This window comes from Caloenas nicobarica, chromosome 2 (assembly GCF_036013445.1).
Source record: "Caloenas nicobarica isolate bCalNic1 chromosome 2, bCalNic1.hap1, whole genome shotgun sequence".
Taxonomy (NCBI): domain Eukaryota; kingdom Metazoa; phylum Chordata; class Aves; order Columbiformes; family Columbidae; genus Caloenas; species Caloenas nicobarica.
This window is the reverse complement of record NC_088246.1, coordinates 89,725,837-89,744,924: the sequence shown is the minus strand read 5'-3', so window position 1 is coordinate 89,744,924 and position 19,088 is coordinate 89,725,837. Positions and strand designations below refer to the sequence as shown.

General features: G+C 39.7%; 1 protein-coding gene across 8 annotated transcripts in view; it reads right to left on the bottom strand.

Moving 5' to 3' along the window:
• Positions 1 to 19,088, bottom strand: part of SEMA5A (semaphorin 5A) — a 330,124-nt gene that overhangs the window by 238,340 nt on the left and 72,696 nt on the right. For 6 of the 8 annotated variants that reach the window (XM_065628511.1, XM_065628519.1, XM_065628513.1 and 3 more), the window contains exon 2: positions 7,281 to 7,376. The exons of 1 other annotated variant lie outside the window; for it this stretch is intronic. The gene's annotated coding sequence lies outside the window, so the exon portion shown is untranslated. Of the gene's footprint in view, positions 1 to 7,276; positions 7,377 to 19,088 lie in introns of all 8 variants that reach the window. One more of the 8 variants, XM_065628512.1, reaches the window with a different exon arrangement.

Below are 19,088 nucleotides of genomic sequence, written 5' to 3'. Positions count from 1 at the left end.
TCAAAGTCACCTTGAGCTCATAAATAGAAATGTATAGGACAATTATGTGTTCCCTTAGATTTTTCTAAAAATAAAGGCACTGTTTCAGCTTTCTTAGGCTGTTTTGCTTGCATTCAAATTTTCTAGTACCCCCACAGGTGCTTCAAGAGGAACTTCCTGATCATCCCTACATTTTTTGCCACACAATACACTCACCAGTGTCACAGCAATATTTTATGGAAAACCTCCGTCCCCACTGTGCCAGCTCTCCAGCACACCACCAAGCAAAGCAGGACAACCTGCAGTCAGAACATCCTTAGCTAGTGTTGCCTCAGACCACCAAGATCCATATGCAAAAGCCTTATAGTATGGTCTGTACATCTTTTTGCACCACTTTCTGTACTTCTTAAGACCCTCACACATTGCATTCCTCAAAAAAACCCAAATGAATACATGAGAGATTCCTTTCCTGTGATGAGCAAATAACCACAGCACCAACACACTGACATGCCACGGTTGAATGGTATATACTTTGCTTGAAGGACCACATGCCCACTTAGACAACAATAAGCAAAAGCATTTCCCCAGGTAGACCAGTATATCCTCCACTTCACTTTGCTGGCCTGCCCCTTAGTCTTTTAAGTGCTGCTTCACCAGATCCTTTAGAAGCATCTTCCAACTGACAAATGAGGCTTCTACTGAGACTTGTGCTGGTTCTTATCTCTTTTTTCATCACGGAGCCTTGGCAGGTAATGACAAGACCACTCAATGCCCATCATGTAGGTTACATGGCAGAGTCACACCACATACCACATGCTAAGTAAATAAGAAAGCTAGGAAGTTGTATTCAGGATGCTGCAAATGGTTTTAGAATAGCCCACTCCTTCATGATGTGTCCCAAGACAGGTGACCAGCTCTCCTCTGCATGAACACTGCCTTCCACTATTCCCTACGGAACGGTGGAGTAAGGGAATGTAATAGCCCCCCTACAAATCGAGGCATATTGACACATCTGCCCTTAGCTTTCCAGTCACTGTAGAGCTCAATGCCTCTCCTTTCTGAGGTAACCAAAACCCTCTTTGACCAGCAGGAGAGGGTATTAATTTAAACACAAATAAAACACTAGAACACTACCTTTCCTTTCTTCTATTTGTTTTTATTTATTTTCTCAGTCTGTCAGTGGTACTAAGTATGCTCTTATTTCCCACAATCTCCACCTCTACTGCTCTTCTGTAATCCCTTTGCAGTTAAATTCCTTCTCGTTTATTTACCAAGTCTCTGCTTTGACGTAATTTGCATATTAATACAGAAAGATGTGTTGTTAAATCTACTTCCAGAAAAACAGTTCAAACATAAACCTCTAGAAGGAATACCAAGGAAAATGGCTATTAAAAAAAAAAAAAAAAAACCACAAAACCCTCATAAATGGCCTCTGTCCATGACATTAGGAAAAACAGAAGTAAAATAAAATGTCTTCCAAAGAAAAGTCCAACCAACTAAAACCTACTCTTTGGCTGTAGGTGTGGTATTGAAAAATGATTAAGTTAGAGCAGAAAAGCATTGGTTTACATAGCATTTGTGCAATGAGATACAAGCATCATAGTTATTAGAAGGATCTATGGAATGGAATTGTTGGAATCAAGAAAGAAAAATGCTGAGGATGCAAAGTCTTTCCACTTGAAGCCTTGTGTAATAAAGAAATGCAGAATTTGACCTAGAAAGGGGCAAAAAGGAAAAGAGACTGGATACAAACGCCACAAAAAAAACCCAAGAAACTTGTTGATATTGTGTGCATCTGGCCAAGTAAAAATTGGAAATTTATGGCAGCATTAGGAAATACATAACTCAAGAAGACAGATTTAAAGTGTGAATGATACTTAACTTATTAAAAAGTAAGAACAAACTTTCTAGCATGGTGTGCTTGCTATGCTCTACCACAGCATGTGTCATCCCAGAGAGAGGATGGGACTTGCATGCTACTGAAGAGTCCCAAAACTGGGTACAACAACAGGTTCCCTCCATCCTTTCATACGTGGCCAACTTTCTCCTCCATTACATAGCACTTCACCATGATGTTGATGGGACAGCCACAGAGTGATCCAGCAGAAAATCTGTACTTCTAAAGTCACCATGATGCAGTCAGGTTTTTAAATTGTTAACTTTTGGAATACAAAAGATCAAGTTTTATCATGTATTGGTTAAATCACTACAGCCCTATCAATTTCTACAACTAATAATATAACTATAAGCAAACACATTTCTTACATGGGAAACCCAAAGCAGAGCCCAAAGTTCTCTGATTTTTAAAGTTACAAACCTATATTTATACTGCAAGAAATACAACATATGGAAAAATATTGAAAACACAAACTGAAACATGACACTGTCACTGTGCAAAGCCTTTGCCAAACTTCAGTGCTCTGTAAATAATAAATAACTGAAGAAGAGGTCATCTCAGCAGGTTAATCATGAGTCGCACTGCCAAGACATAGAATTTGCTCTAGCTAGGCTGTGCTATATAGTCCATGGATAAACAGGGATTTCAATTTCAAGGGCTGTCAATCTTGCATGTTTTCCAGGACTGGATTCCACCATATTTTATTAAGATGCAACCTGAAGCTGAGTGAAAAATAATCCAACCTGCTTGCAGTGGCCTTGCAGAAATGGCCTCCAGAGCAAATAGATTATACATACTATATTAACGCACACATTGCAAGTAAAAATATCTGTGTCACAAGGACAAAAAAAAACCATAACCTGAATCAATAGGGACAACTCACAGGGCCTCAAAACAGTGCCCTTTTCTACCAATTCTTTTGACATTTTCAATGATCAAGACACGAGAAAGCAACCCACGAGACTTCGGGCAATTGAAAGATATCTGGAATACTTAAAGGCAGCATATCTATTGCAAGAATTGTGACCTGGGGGAGGACAGTTGTGCCGGTGTGGGGCACACTGAACATTATTCCTAACCAGACTTTAAAGCCAAAGGAAAAAACAAATAAAAAGAGAAGAGATTGTAATTATAAATCAAAGACCATTTAGTGGCACACCATGTGTTAAATCCCTGCTTCTAGATGCCATTAATCTCACAGATTTAACAACAGACTTTAATGGGAAGAGTCTCATTCTCTGTAGCAAGAAACAAAGGGTCTTTCCATTAGACATAATGACCTCATCCATCCCTCTCTGATCTCCTTCACCTCATATGCAGAGTCAAGTACCGCACAATTCATCACTTCAGTACAAAGCTGTCTGCAGCTCAGTGGTCCCACTTTTTTACATACCGGACACAGAGATTCTGAAAGAGAATGAAGCTCCTTCATTCCACTCCAAAATTGCTATTGCTGTTTTGAAGCAGGTTCCTTTTGACAAAGACCAACAACTACCACTAACAAGCCTTTCATTGTTATGCTTCATTGGTTAAAATTCCCCCAGCCTGGCACAAAGGGAAACCTCCCACCACTCCACACACAGTTCAAGGAAGACACCAGAAAAGTTAGAATAGCCATGAGGAAGAACTGTCCTTCACAGATGGATAAGCTGGAAGAATTAGATGGGTAGAGAAATGGCTGACCTAAGCTATACCTTTAATCGCTAATGATCTATGTTGTATTCCTCTTCTTTTTTCCCTTGTAACTGCTCTTATTCTGCAATTCCTCTACATTTATCTGAAACAACACCCTTGTATCCCCTCTTCCTGCAAGAAAATACTCTTTCCTCAGAACTCTGTACATAGCTATTTGAAATATTCATGTCGTCTTTTTGCAAATTTCAACCATGTTATTTAGAAATCCTTTCAGTCTCCATTTCAACTGGTTTAGTCTCATTTTTGCTACTCTTTTAACAAAATTCATTTTTACCAAGAGCAACTACCCTCTCTAATCTAATGAAAAAACTTTGTTCTCCCCTCCCATGTTTTTTGATTTCAAGCCCCCTTGGAAAACTTCCCAGAGGAAGTACACATACTGGTATAGGAAATTTGAACACTCTTTCATACTTGCATGGATCCATCTCGGGTCCATAAATCACTGACTGAAAACCAAAGATGCTGCTTCTTTCATTCCCAGTATCTGCTTCTCTCTAACCTCCTAAAATCCTGTTAATTCTTAAGAACTTTCTTCAGTAGTTTCTCATCCTTGCTTACCTCTTCCCATTCAAATCCTTCAGTTCAATGTACCTATTTTCCACTAACCTTCTCCCATGACTCCCACTCTTCCAGTAGCCTTATCTGTTTTGGCCATTTCAACTGCTACCATTATGCAACCCTGTCACTTTAGCATCGCCCCCTTCATCATCATAATATAACTCAAACACTTTGCCTCTCAAGCTAATTCACAGACACAAAAGTACTCTTTTCTCATCCTCTTTGTACTCAAGGCTTTGCCCTTTCATCTTGCTCGTCTCTGCCTTTGAAGTCTACTGTACATGGAAGTGGGTGTCACTAGGACTTACGTAGTAAGAAAAGGTGTTTTGGTAATTCCTTGCTCTCTGACATGCAGTACAGACTGTAGAGGGACACAGTAACAAAAAAAAAAAATTTGGACAAAGAACATAAGAATTGCAAAGCTGGCCAGACCGGATGTTTAGTCCAAATGGAATTACCAAATTGGCTCAGACTAAATATCCAGCCTGACCAACTACCCAGTCTCCAGGAGCAGCCAAGAGAAGATGTCTAAGGGAACAGTGAAAAACAGAGCAGTCATACAGAAATATTTTCTGCCACTGCCCCCGAAACACCACATGGTTTTCTACAATTTGCAGCTCAGTAACTTCTTTACTTTCAGGTAGTACTTTTGTCACCTCTTTTTTTTTTCCCCTCCTTTTTTTTCACCTCCTTTTCAAACTTCATTCAGCAGTTCTTTATACCCATGTAGCATGCATAGCATCCCGTGGCAAGGAATTTCAGAGCTGTCTTGCACAGTATGCAAAGAAAAACTTATTTTCCTAGCTTTGAAACTGCTCCCTGTCTGTTTCACGTGGTATCTCTTCTAATATAAAAATAAGATGGCATTGAGTATTAGTTTCCCATCCACAGACTTCACAGCTCTTGTGATTTTATACACCTCTAGCATCAGCATCTGGCTGCTTTCTCTTTTCCAGTCTGGAGACTCTCATCTAGCCAGTTGTTCTTGCATGGAAGATATTCCACGGATGCCTGCTGCATCCTGCTGCTCTTGTTCATTCTTGTTGGCCTTCTCTCAACCTTCTCCAGTTCTACTCCACTTGTTTTGAGATAAGGACACCTGAACAGCACACCATATTTAAGACACAAACACACCACAGATTTAAAGAGTGGCCTAATAATATTTTGAGGTCTCTCAGAGCAGCTCCTGATATAAATTTGCTTTTTGACTGCTAAGCATAGAGCTGATTTCTTCATTACTGATTCTAGTCCCAGGATCTCAGGCCAGCTCAAAATATTTTCCCATTACTGACCCTGAATTTTATCCACCATTTTAATGGCCACTTAGTTTTATAAGCTTATTTTTCAGTTTTTCATTCTGCCTCCTTTTCTTTTACCTTTTTTTACCCTGAATAACTTAGTTTCAGAAACAAATCTGGTCAGCACACTTCTGTTCCAAGCCACTTATGAAGGTCCCCCTGGGCACTCACAGAGATCTCCGTGGAAATCCACTGGTGATTTCCAACACATTTTTCTCCAGGTGTTTTGTTTCTTACCATTTAACCAATTATTTACACAGCTGGCAATCCTCCCCCTTAACCTGTGCCTGTTCAGTTCCTTTAAAAGTTTTTTTGAGAGGATTTTGAATACATAGTGCTTTTTCAAAATTTAAGTAGAATAACACATCACAAAATCTCTTTCTACTACATGCTGGTTATCTCCTTCAAAGGACCACAGCAGTTTATCAAGACTTGACTTCAAATCACAAAAACGTTGGCTGGAAGGGAGCTCTAGCCTGACCAACCAATAAAAGCCACAGTAGGTGAGGTCAGCTGCAGCATTGTCCGCCGAAGACTTGAAAGCTTCCATCAGAAGAGATGCCACCCACAACCACCAACCCTGAGTAACTTTTTCCAGTGCTGCACTACCCTCCTAGTGAAAAAAAGTTTCCTACAATCAGAACATTTAAATCTGTGTATGCTAACCCCCTGTTACACAGTTTACCAGTACTGAGAACCTTAGTTTGATCACCTTTGTGAACACCCTTCAAGTAGTTGAAGGCTGATATTAACCTATTTATAAATCTCCTCGTCATCAGGCATCTACACAGAAATCAATTCTTTCTTGATATATCCATCACACTTATCCCAAGTCCTTTCTAAAACAGCCTCTAATCCAATTTTTTAATTAATTCACTCGATTTAAACAACAGGCCTATTGTTTTCTAGGCTCCCTGACTCCATATAAATGTTTTATAAAACATGGCATAAAATTAGACATCTTCAAGTTCTCAACTGCTGAGACATTAAAGCACAAGGTTGCATTCCACAGTCTGTAGCTGGCCTATATCACTCTTCCCTTCCTAAAAACACATGGGTAAACTATATGTGGATCCGCTAAATTGGGAACAGGCAATTCATTCCACAATCTCTCCTACAAATGCTTCCAGCTGAGAAAGGCAATCTCATAAGCCTCCCATAAGAAGGGCTCCAAAACGGGAACCACCCCACGCTTTTCAGTGGTGAACAAATACATATAAGAATTATTTACTTTTCTGTCATGGCTTTATCTCAGATCATTCATTTCATAATGTCATTGTACACAGACCCCACAGACTCTTCAACTGGCTTCCTGCTACTGGTGTGGTTGAAAAAAAGCATTTATTAATTTTATGTTTAGCCTGATACAGGGATTCTTGGGTCTTATTTACTTCTTCAAACGCAGCCACAGCTTTTTTAAGATGACGTCTTGCTTTTAATAGTATCCTCTACCTTGTAATTTAGCCATACAGGCTTCCTTTTCCTAAGTCTTTTTCAGACTGATGGTAAGCATTTGTGTGGAGCCTCCAAAACAGCATCCTGAAATAGTGTCTCTGCCACCTACAAACATGTTAGTCTTACAGTTGCCATTTCAGTTTTTCCTTAAATAAACATCCCCTTTTTGAAGTTGAGCATCATTTAAGAGAGGAGAAAAAAAGGATAATTGCAGGTAGTTTTTCTTGCATTCCTCCCATTTAAATTTCTTCCATTTCCTTAGCTTAGGGAAGAGAGAAAGGCAAAATACCTGTAATGGTCTACAAAGCCATCTCAAAAGACTTTTTCCAAACAGCACCTTACAATCACTCCATGGCATCACCATCTATCTACTGAACGAAATACAGTCTCTTACCTACCTTTTAGTCACCATCCCTCTGTAGTCATCTACTGCCTCTGTTCAGCGTTTATGCAGAGCCTAGCACAGTGGGGTCCTGGGTCTACCTTGTAGGCTCCTAAGAGATAAGGAAACATAAAAGAGAAATAATAGGTATTGAAGACACAGCTCATCAGCAATTCTCAGACATCAGTAGCAGTCATAAAACATCTGTCTTTCAAGACAATAAGTTAGAAATGTAAGGCATTGAACTACACAGCGTGAACAAGAACCAAACAGAAAGAGGCAGAAAAAAAAAAAAAAGGTCATTCTTTAAAATAACTGGCAGCATGGGATGAGAATCAGAAAAGAAGAGTACTTGTCACAGAATTACTAAAATCCATGGGACATATGAATTTGAGAAAAATCCTCACTGTAAAAATCTCCCTGGGTGCCCTAATCACCACTAAAATTAAACAGGCCTAAAATGTGGACTGAAATCTGGCCCCAAGTGAAATCTGTGACAAAATTCACATTAGCAAAACATTACTATTCTTTCATATTCTCTTCATAAAACAAAGTTCAAGAGAAAAACGCAGTTACTGTCTAATGTCCCAAAACAATACAAGAAAAAGAGATGCATCATTAAGAAGACTTCAAGATGTTAACCCTTTTATAGGGATGACAAAGACCATATAATCATTCAAAAAATTTTCTTGCTTTTTTTCTTTATTGAAACAAAGAAGTTATTGCTAATCAATCAAGAGGTACCTTTACTTGAAACAGCAAGATGGGAATCACATGGAAGTTTCCTGCTCTCAACACCTCAACAAAAAGGTACTTCACTTCAGAAGTAAAAAGCAATAATAGTCCATCCAATTTAAGCATTTCTTTCTTCGATTAAGAACATCTACAGCACAGAACAAATACATTAGCTATCAACAGTTCACCCTTGAACCTTATCAGAGGCATGAGGCAAAAAGGAGTCATTGTTCCACTTTGTTTGCTCACTTATATAAAATGACTGTACTAGATGTCTGGAAGTGTTTGTGATTTTTTTCCGGTGCTTTTCTGATTCATGAAAGTCTCAGGAAATCTGCCGAATGCATAAGCGGTACTCCATAAAAACATTTTATAGCAAGGAAACATCACACGAGCAAGAAGAACTCTCCAGGTTAGACAGCAAAGATTCAGATTTACATGCACCATGGCAAAATTTCTCATTAACCCCTTGCCCCCTACCACCAAATACTTCAGATTTTTATAATTCACGTATTTTCTTCCAAACTAAGAATTCCTATCATATGTGCACATATACACACCCTTCCATGAAATTCAGCAATGCCTAACTCTACTGTAGAATTTCTCAAGAGCAGATTTAGATAGTGTTCTCTGTGGCATAAGGATTAACTGAAGCTAAAGGATGGAAAGTCACTTTGAATTTCAAGTCCAAGGTCATAAGTGAAGCTTATATTGTTGAGAAGATATTGCATCTACTTTTCTTTGCCTCTCACTTTTCAAAAAGGCAAGGACAAATTTGAATCTTGCAAAAGGACCAAGTTCTGCTTTTTATTTCACTAGGTACCAGAGAATACTTGAACACCTCAGCTCAACGACCCGCCACCCATGCACATTGATGACAAAGTACTCTGAGATATTCAGTCTGTCAAATAATTAATTATAACGGTTACCATGCAGCAAGTTCCATGGACAACTACAAGCATCCCATCTCCAAGATGCAGTGTGCTAGTGATTTATGCATGCACTCACTACACCGGAATGAGCAGCTGAATTATTATGCTTTGAAACATTACAAAGAAGGCTGTATACCTCAATTTTTCTAAACAAACCTGACAGTAGAGTGCTTTCTGTGTGCACTTGAACCTGCCTACTGTCCCCTCACCAGTCATTTCACAATTCCTATTTCTACATGAACACCTCAGATTTTATTCTAGCTAAATAAAAGTTTCAGCAAGTTTATTTTTATTCTAAGCTTAAGAATTACCTAGGCAAAACTGGAAGGCAGAGTCTGAATGCACAGTCATGTCTTGTTTCCCTTATACCTCTTAATACGGCAACCCTGCTGTTCCTATGACTGTGGCAGCACCCTCATCAGGCACAATACAGTAGGGTAACACCAGAAATTAGCCTGAGTATTCATTTAGTCAGGCTAAAGTTAGACTAACTCAGCCTACACAACTCACACCAAACCAATCTTACAGAAATTGTAAATTAAAGCACCAAAATTAGAAGACTGATTGCAAAAAACACATCAGGTTTTTATTGTTGTGGTGGTGGTTTGTTTGTTTTGTTTTTTTGGGTTTTGTTTGTTTGTGGTTTTGTTTTTTGTTTTTATTTGGGGGTATACAACCATGTTTTATTTTACTTTTGCTTTGGTTTAGCATCAATTGCTAAAGCAAAAAGGCTGCAGTAGCTGTGCTCCCTGCCTCTGTTTCCTACCTTTTTCTTTCAAAATGACAAGGCAAAACAGGAGCCAAACTCACTTTTCAAATAGCTGTTTTTCCCAACTCTCAGTGACAAACACAGGCACACAAAATAGGAATTCAGCCATCGTACATTTTATTTGCCCAGAAGCACGTTAATTGAAAAGAACAAGGAAAAAACATTCTGAAAATGGATAAAAATACAGGTAGGTGTATACTAGTAGAAGTTTTCCATAAACCTTCACTAGACTTAATAATGAACACATAGGAGTGCTGTTTTCCACTCTTGTTTAGAATACGGTACTGAAGTCATCGGTACGACCAAGAGATATGATTAAATCTGGGGCGGGCATGGAGGAGAGCGCACACGCAGTTAGCAGCCTTTGCCGTCATACAGATACGGGCACCGCTCTCACATCTGTCTAGTAGATTTGGAAAGATATTTAGCTACACACTGAACTGAGCAGAGAAATAATCATAGCACGTCTAGACGCCGCATCTGGTCTGCAAGCTGAGACTTCCCGCTTCTGCTGTAGCCGCACGGCACTACTGGGGCAGCTGCCGCAGCAACAACCTCGCCTCACCCAGGCAACTGGGAGCTTGCCCGGGCACCCAGGATTTCCATACAATACCTTATGGTAACCATCGCTCACCTAGCACGGCAAAAAAGGACGCTAAAAGAGACAAGAACATACCTGCTCCACTCCACAATTTGAGTTAGACAAGCTGCTCCAAGTGACTTTGCTGATGTTGATGGGGCTGAAGTAGGATTGCGAGGAGCACCAGGGAGATGGGGTTTCTCCTCACCTCAGTGCCCTCGGTGTCTACACAAAATTATTTGCTTTTGTTTCTATCTGGCAGCAGGAGAGAAAAACATGTCAAAACTGAAAGCGTACCAAAGTTGAGAGGGAGGGAGGAAAAATAATAATAAAACAAAAAATATACAAATATCCTCCCTCCTTTTCCCTCTCTCCAAAAAACGCCTGCATTATGCAAATATATCCCACTTTCAGCGGTGAATCAAGGATGAATGGTTAGAACAGCTGCTGTATACAACCTTGGGCTCCTTCTACAAAAGCTAACATTTCTTCTTATAATGTATGCTAGCTAATATTACTATTTATCTCTTTTCATGCTGAAGAGGTCCTCACATAAGGAAAGAGATCTCATTAAATCCAGCTTATTTACTGGACTAGAGAATGGATGTGGAAAGAAGGCAATGATTACGCTAAATCTAGGCATAAGGAACATGAAAGAAATAGAAATACTCTTCTTATAAAGCTGCATTTTGTTTATTTGCCTTTCAAATCACAATATTGAGTAAAGTAAAACCAAACCAAAATAAATGTAGGAATTCTTAGGGGAAAAAAACAGAACAAGAGAAAAAACAGTAACATCCTTGAGCATGTTCTGGCCACCACTGTTCGAGACCACAGAACTAGCCCACACAAACACATCTCAAACAGGCAGACATGCTGCAGAGCAAAAGGTCAATGTATGGAGAGCTACATCCATTCCTGTATTCCTTTCACTTGTAGGGCTGGGAAATGTCCAGGTCTTCAAAGATATGTCTTCTGGTTCAACTCAGAAATAACACCTGGAAAAACAGGAGCAGTACCATGACTCCCTTAAGCTCCTGCATTGTTCTTGCCTTGCTGAACACAAGCTCCAAGCCACAAGGAACCGTGGACATCCACAGACACATACACACACACTCATGCACAAATAACGTTAGCAAGAGATCTGACTCATCCAGAGTTTGTCAGGCTTACTTCATAAGCATGGTAAAACCAACATAATCAGAACAAAAAAAAAACATTCACAGCCCATATAAAGATCATCATTGGAGAAAAGAAGAAAGAGTCCCATGAAGCAGATTCATTGTAATTGCTGTAACACATGCCAACACTCAGGAATATGAGCTTTGGTCATATTGTGCATATTGATAGCTATCTTACTGGCCACGGTATCTTTTGTTTCCAGTTTCTTCTGAAAGGGAGGGTCTTTACAAAGAAAATTAGATTAATGAATTACCCACAACTTTAACTCTATTTACAGTATCACTTTACTCTTCACTAGGCCAAAATAAGAATAAATGTGAAGGCTGGAATGCCAGGACAGGAAATGTATTGCTGACAGGAAAGCATAGGTCAGAATATGTGAAATCACCAGTCAGATGGAGTTCTTTAGCTGAAAATTATAAAACAGAATGACATAACGTTTATGTTGTTTTGCAGGGATTTGACTAATAATAGTTCATGAAAAGCCACTGAACTTGCCCCGCTTACTTGCTTTAACCCCATCTAGGTCAAAGTGACAAGACACGTTAGTGTAAATTTAACCTTTTAACTAACCACCACAGATTTATAGTCCAAGTGCAGCACTTAGTTCTTGCCAAAAATGGCCATGATTCCCAAAATACTGATTTTTAAAGTATAATGCATTATTAAGACCTCTGACAGAATGAACAGTATTACACAGTTTGAAATGGTAGAGATGGAGAACTGTAAAAAAAGAGAAATTATTGTGGTCTTGCTCCCACTAAAGTCATGTTTTTCATGAAGACTTCAAAGAGTAGGGAAAGTATGGCCTTTATCCAACTTTCTGCAAATTACACATCTGAGTATTTTTATTTAAAATAAATCAGTTCTGATAGAACTCTGATCTCCTTCAGTTTGACAGCAAAACTTCTTCTGAAATTATTTATGCTTGAGTGTGACATCATTTATCCTTGTGCTTTTCTGTACTTGACTGAAGCCTATAGGACATTTCAAGTGCTCTGTTGCCACTGATATTCACTGTCTACATATCACCAAATACTAACATGCTTTCCTGAACGTTAAATTCATTGGATTGATAATCCAGACAGTCTTTTCTAGGTCTAGCATACTGACAAGAATAACACCATTCAGCCAAGTTGTGTTAGTACTGACAACACAAGTGGGTGAGAGTTCCATGACCAGAGAAATCAACTTCATAATGAAAGTCAATGAAGAGACTTATTAAACTCTGTAGCATAACTTACACAAGATTTGTGTGCATGTCTACAAGACTTAGATAAATATCAATGTTTCTAGCATTTTTGTGTGTCCCTAAGATGAAACTCAATAGATGTGTCATGTTGTTTTGGGTTTTGTTTGTCTGTTTGTTTGGAGTGGGGAGGGAGCATGTTTTTGGAGGTTTTTTTAAATATTGCAGGAAGTATATACCATGCAACGATCAGCCTAAGAAATCTCCTTTCTTCCCCAAAATACAACACTGTACTGCTCCTATCTCTTCTACAATTTTCACCTATAAGAAAAATAGTGTTGACGTGACTCCATCCACTCTGATAAGAGCAACTGTCCATTGAATAAAGCATTATTCTTCTGGAATTCTGCGAACTGATTTCATGTTATGATTCTCAAATTTGAGTTGCACACTCAAAACTGATTTTAGCATATAAATCTTAAATCTCATTCATCACCATATAAGTTGTTCAATATCTGTGTCAATTTAGGAAACACAAGCAAAACAGAATACCCTGTAATCTATGCACTTAGTCTATATGACAATAAATGGTTGCTCCCTTTCTTTCATTAACCGGTATATGGCTACTTTATTTTCCAAAGAGTGCAAGTAAGCTAAGAAAGGTAAAACCAAAACTATGGGTATCATAGAAAAGAAATCCCAAGCAAAATCATCATTTCAGCAGCAAAAGGAAGGTTAGGGAAAATGTAGGTCCGCTGCTGAATAAGGAGGGTGCCCTGGCGATGGATGATACAGAGAAGGCAGAGTTACTGAATGCCTTCTTCGCTTCTGTCTTTACGGCTAAAACTGGCCCTCAAGTATCCCAGACCCTAGAGACAGAATAGAAAGTTGGGCAAAAGGAAGACTTTCCCTTGGTTGAGGAAGAACAGGTTAGAGATCATCTACACAAAGTAGACATCCACAAATCCATGGGCCCCGATGGGATGCACCCACAAGTGCTGAAAGAGTTGGCAAATGTTATTGCTAAACCACTCTCCATCATCTTTGAAAGGTCTAGGAGACCAGGAGAGGTGCCTGAGACTGGAGGAAAGCCAACATCACTCCAGCCTTCAAAAAGGACAAGAAGGACAACCCAGGAAACTACAGGCCAGTCAGCCTCACCTCCATCCCTGGAAAGGTGATGGAACAGTTCATTCTGGACGTCATCTCCAAGCGTGTGGACAAGAGGTTATCAGGAGTAGTCAGCATGGGTTCACAAAAGGGAAATGATGTTTGTCCAACCTGATAGCCTTCTATGATGGTATGGCTGGTTGGATAGACGAGGGAAGAACAGCGGACATTGTCTATCTCAACTTCAGCAAGGCTTTTGACACCATCCCTCACAACCTCCTCACAGGCAAGCTCAAGAAGTGTGGGCTGGATGAATGCACGGTGAGATGGATCACAAACTGGCTGGATGGCAGAGCTCAGAGGGTTGTGATCAATAGTTCAGAGGCCTGTAGTTAGTGGGGTTTCCCAGGAGTCAGAATTAGGTCCAGTCCTGTTCAACCTGTTCATCAACGACCTGGATGAAGAGACTGAGTGCACCCTCAGCAAGTTTGCTGATGATATCAAACTGGGAGGAAGGACCGACACACCAGAAGCCTGTGCTGCCATTCAGCGAGACCTGGACAGGCTGGAGGACTAGGCAGAGAAGAACCTAATGAAGTCTGACAAGGGCAAGTACGGCGTCCTGCACCTGAAGAGGAATAACCCCAGGCATCAGTACAGGTTAGAGGTAGACCTGTTGGAAAGCAGCACTGCAGAGAAGGACTTGGGAGTTCTGGTTGACAACAGGTTGGCCATAAGTCAACAATGGGCCCTTGTGGCCAAGAAGGCCAATGGTATCCTGGGGTACATTAAGAAGAGTGTGACCAGCCAGTCAAGGGAGGTTCTCCTCCCCCTCTGCCCTGGTGAGACTGCATCTGGAATATTGTGTCCAGTTCTGGGCTGCCGAGCTTAAGAAGGAAAAGGAATTACTGGAGGGAGTCCAGTGGTGGGCTACAAAGGTGATTAGGGATCTGGAGCACCTTTCTTATGAGGAAAGACTGAGAGCTGCATCTGTTCAGCCTGGAGAAGAGAAGGCTGAGAGGGGAATCTCATCAATATTTATAAATATCTCAAGGGTGGACGTCAAGAGGATGGGACCAGGCTCCTTTCAGTGGTACCCAACGATAGGATGAGGAACAATGGGCACAGACTGAAGCACAGGAGGTTCCATCTGAATATGAGGAAAAACTTCTTTACTTTGAGGGTGCCAGAGCACTGGAATAGGCTGCCCAGAGAGGCTGTGGAGTCTCCTCCTCTGGAGACATTCAAGACCTGCCTGGACACATTCCTGTGCAACCTACTCTATGTGAACCTGCTTTAGCAGGTCGATTGGACTAGATGATCTCCAGAGGACCCTTCCAACCCTAACTATTCTGTGATTCTGTGAAAAGCCAGTGAACCTTTTCAATCTAGTTTTAAAAAATTCAAGTGAAGCTTAGATGACAGACAACTTCTGGAGAAAAAAAGTCCACAAACCTCAGGAAAACTCTGGGTTTTATTTACTATTCTGAAATAAATTTTCTGTACTGCAGGATACCAGCCGATGTATTTTCTGTAGCATACTTAATTCAGAGACATCTGCTTGCTAGCAGACCAAGGATGAAGCTTGGGGTTATAAGACCTGGGTTATATATCTGGCTCAGCAATTGATTTGTGGTGCAGTTTTGAGAACCTTGCTCTGTCCCCATTTCACCATTATAAAATGTGAAGATGTTTAACATATCTCTGTTTCTTTAAACAAAATGCACACTTTTATATACCTCAGTGAACTGCACTGTGAAAACTGCAGTTCCAATTAAGAGTGAACTCCTGAGTATAGTGACAATTTCAGGAAAGCTTTATGGCTGCATTCTCTCAGTCAGAGAGCCCAGCTGCCTTCTGGAGAAACAGGACTGAACAGATTCATGTAGGTACTGCAGATGCCAAATAATAACGAAAAGACTAATCCTGAATATTGCAGCTGCTGATAATGCTCATTGCCTAACAATGCAGAAAGTATTACACTCACTATTGCCTACAGCATGCACTGGTATAGAGGAAAAAAAAGAAATGATATGTAGTCTGAGAGAATCCAAGATGATAGTCTGAAGAGGAAAATAACTCAGCGCATATAGCTTGAGGTTATGAGGAAAGCGTCTGCTAATATGCAGCAGGCTCCCATAATTGTGCAGCTGAAGTAATAATACCCCAACAAAATGCCATTACAATGTACAGTGTTTTAACAACTGTGCCAGTTTTCACACATGTTGGTTTATTCCACAAGCTGGCTTATCCACTTTCTTAGTCTAAATGCTCAAAAATTATTTAAAGAAATCATATCCACTACATTTTAGAGACAGAAGACCATATTAAATCCTGGGTGAGTCTATTAATTTTAATTGTGATGTATCAGGAAAAAAATAGATCTGTACTCTGTTCTTCCAAATGAGGGGAAAGTTCTTAAACAAGACAGGGAGGCAGAGGGGACAATATGTCAAGCCTCAGACAATTTGGGTTCCCAGCCCAAATGTACAGGAATCATTTATGATATAAGAATAAGAGAGAGAATTAACAAGAGTTTTTAATCTATGGTGCTTTCTTATTCTGCCTTATTTTTTTTTGGCTTAGATTGTTCTTCTTCAGTGATGGATGCTTTCCCTTCTTCCATCTCAACATGCACAACAGAAAGACAAAACTTGACATACCCATCACCACAGCCCAAACGCATAGCACATGTCCATCTGGTACTGTACATTGCAAACTGATAGATGCTCCCTACTTCCCCCAGCAAGCTGCTTAGCTCTTCCACTCTCTCTTCACCATGAAGTCAAATGATGTGGGTTTCTTTTGATTTTGGGGGGTTGGTTTGTGGTTTTTTTGGTTTTTGGTTTTTAGGTGGTTATAGAGATAGCATGAATATGGTGGTTGTGATCTGGACATATTCCAAGATTTGTCTGAAATATTCTTACCCAAGGCCAAATGTTTTCCTCATCAGCAGTGAAAGCATTCAATGCTTTGGCATTCTTCTAGCAGCCTATCCCTCCCTTTGCCACCCAACACGCATGCACGCATGCTCCTATTTCCCTGGCTGCTCCAAGTGCTGAAGCAATCACAAATGCCTCAGGCAAAGCAAAGATACAGAGGAAAACATTTTAGTCCTGGGCATCATCCCAGTGAGGACACGTAATAATTTACAAGCTCCTCTTTAACAGATTTTTTTTTTTCTTGTGTTCAGTGCTAATTAAGGAAGAAAAGTCTAATGTACAAGTAGGAACTTTTTCAAGAATTTCATGACAGTGCCTAGTTCAACATAAGCTGTTATTAAAAGCAAACATCTGCTAAACCCTGCAGTGCACTCAGCTTAAATGACAAGGAAGGCAGCAGATCCCAGAATTACTCTGTACTATGCCCACCGCTACCTTCCTTTCACAGCTCTCCTTGTCCTCCTCCAGTATCTCTAGTCTTTGCAGAATCTATAGTTACTTTCAAGTGGCATACTACATTCACTTTCCTTTTTTTTTTCTTTTATATCCACTTTTTTTTATTTTTGAAGGTTAAACCATTAAGTAGAGCGTGAAGAACATGATTGTGCATTTGCCACGCTGGTGTCCTACATGGTCACCTCAGGCAGCAGAAAAAAGAACACCTGGATCTGATTCTGCTCCTGTATTTCAACTCTGCTTGAGATACTCATTTCATGTAAAAATATAACAGCAAGAGGTTTTGGTAGCTGGTGCTGGGGATGATCTGGAGTTTTTGCACTCAAGTGGCTGGGAGAACTTAGGCAGAAAAGTATACAGAGATATTAAGCACGTTATCCTGAGGCATTTATTAAAATGTAAGGTTAACTTCAGTATCTGGTATTGGTTCTCATTATCTTGGACAATTCACCAAGCAACACTTACAATTTAGATGTTAATTCGCAACTTAATAGTATGAAACAGGAACACATACAGAACTAACTGCAGCAAACTGCCCAATAAACAGGAAACTTCTATTAGAAAGGCCTTTAGGAACATTCAACAACTTGCACTGTGACGCAGAAGATTTTGCTTACTAGGACAGGATGAGAGGATGCGTGTCTTTTCTGCAAGCACTTGTACAATTCCGCTGTTTCTGATCACTTCCAATTATACAAGGAGAAAAAGGCATCTGATTTAGAACATCTGCACCAGAGCAAGGCCCTAAAATTTTCCTAGAACAAGTGCAGGAAATAAATAGCACAAACAAGAAAAAGAAAGAACTAAGACAAATCCAGACTTGATATGGAAATCCTGATGTTAGGGCTGGTACTCCCTTCAGAAATACAAACAAGACTGCTGGAAAAGTTGCCATGCTCCAAAGTTCTCATCCTCTTTCAAAGGTAAGAGAACTTGAAACAATGCAACAAAGCAAACAGAAACGTGCACCACAGACAAATCTGTGAGATAATCATGCTTTGCCAAGATAAGGTTCAGATTCTACCACTGACTAAATATATACACATGGTGCCCATGCTGCATTTCCAAGTGCTTTTACCCACCCCACAACTTAACCTATTCTCTTTCTACCCCAAGGTCTGGATTTTTTCAAAACAAATTAATGTGGTTCTCACATTACATTGTGCTGGAGGCAGTAATACAGATATTGTAAATTAGACCACACAAAACGTATACTTAATTATCTCAGATAAAAACAGTGTTAAAACGGGATTTAAACAGAATAAAATTAAAGTAATAATGTAAAAATATACATTTAGTTTTGAAAATAATTGTACTATTTTACCATCACTATCACAGATGAGATGAAACTGAACAAAAATGTGAAAGCATCAGGAAGTGTGAAAGAACATTTAAACTCCCAGATCACTTCAAATTTCTGCTTTACTTATGCTGTGCACTAAACGTAGATATAAATATTGCTTGTAGCTCCACATTAGATGCAGCTGCATTTTAAGAACATCCGAGCTTTCATTTTTCATTTTTTTTTTCATTGTTTTTCTTACTTTGATTCTCTTAAGAAAAAGATTTCATGGTGAAGCCACTGCTTTCACAAAGATGAGGAATACACTACACACAATTCACTTTTTGGGAGTTCGTTGGGTATCTGAAGGTGGGGGTTTTTTTAATATAATTTAGACAACAAGATGCAGGGATAGACTTCACAGCTCCCTTACAACCTTAACCTAAGGAAGCATTCTTATTCTCTCATCCAGAAATCTGATTAGATAAAAAGACCCTTTTGAATTACCTGTGAACAGAATAGAAATGTCTAATTCCTCTTGCCATAACACAGGACTATTTCTGTCCCTTTTTGTGCATGGCACCTCTGCCTCCTGAGGGTTTGGACCTGTGCTGTTCTGCTGTCATGACACCGCACAGTCAGTGCTG